The following is a 1,466-nucleotide window of genomic DNA, read 5'->3' as shown; positions in this document are numbered from 1 at the left end:
AACACTTGCTGTACATAACACACTTGTGCTTAACTAAACTTTTGAGGAAATGACTGCTATGAGGACTCCATTTTCAAGGGGATTAACCCACAGATGAGATTATAATTTGATATTTTTATTGGGAGGGTGATAGAAATAAGAAGTGGGGCCTAGTAGAAGGGAGTGGACCACTGAGCCCTGACGTTTTTGGGGTTTTCTTCACTGGTCTTTTCCCTTCTCCCCAGGCTCCTGGCTGCTATGGAGTAAGCAGCCCTTTCCCACTATGCCCTCTCACCATCATATTTGTGTCTCCACAGACCTAAAAGACATGGAGCTGGCTTACCACGGACTAAACCTCCAAAGCCATGAGCTAAAATAACCACCCATGACAGTAGTTTCAGGATATCACAATCTTAAAAGTCTAGCAGACTACCAGTACACACTAATAAATGCATCCAGGTACAACTGCTGAAATATATAATGAAAATCAATATGCCTAATAGTCAAATTGTAGAACTGGAAGATTCAAAATAAATATTTGAGAATATGAGCATTGTTGAAAGGGAGTTTGGGTTCCTGAGAATTTTTCTTCTTACCGTTTGTACTTGTTGAGCTTTGAAAGTAGACATATGAAACCATAGGTTGATTCAAATAAATGCTCTATATACCGGATCTCATGTATGATATTTGAGTTCATTTATTTCAGTCACATCCATCTTCAGATATTTCAAAATTAGGGGTTTCTAAAGAATGTGGTAAAATGGAATTTATAGCAAGGTCACTAACGGAATGTATTTGTATGACTCATTTTTCCTTTTGTAGGATACGCATGCCTAGACACAAGGGTGTTTCTAAAATTATATTTCTGGGACTTTCACCCAGCTCTAAGAAACTTCATAGTAAAAGGAACCTTTATTCTGGGTGATTTTAAATACAGTAAGTAAATCTTAAATAAAAGAGAATCTCTCAATTATGTGCAAGAATTTGCACTGTAAAAATACTTGAAGTGGCAAAAACAAAAAAAAAATAGGGGCAACATAATTTAAATAAAGTTTTTTAAATTATAAGCTTCAAAACTATGCTCTATGTGTTAGGAAAATATAAGGAAATACTTGTTACATAATCTGTGTTTTAAAGGCAGGCAGGAAGAGTCCTTCCAATAGAACGTTTTTTTTTCCTTCCCAGTTAGTGAGTAACAAGAAAAATGTTGAGCCAAACAAACTTTCTACAGTCTAGTGAACATTTTATAAGGCCTTAAAGAACTTACAATTTTCAATTCATAATAAACAAAAGACAGGCTGTTGGGTTTTTTTTTTTCCTGCCATATTGAGGACAGTGTCTACAGGGTCTCACTACAAAGATCAGACTCAAAGATCAGAGTCTCTGTTTTCAGCCTCCCAAGTGCTGGGATTTGCCTTTTGGTATTTTAAATCTGTGCTGTAGTGTGTCATTTCATTTTCAGCTGACATCTAGTTACCACCAATACT

Source organism: Octodon degus, unplaced genomic scaffold, assembly GCF_000260255.1.
Source record: "Octodon degus isolate 3935 unplaced genomic scaffold, OctDeg1.0 scaffold00022, whole genome shotgun sequence".
NCBI classification, from domain to species: Eukaryota; Metazoa; Chordata; class Mammalia; order Rodentia; family Octodontidae; genus Octodon; species Octodon degus.
This window is presented reverse-complemented; position numbering follows the sequence as displayed.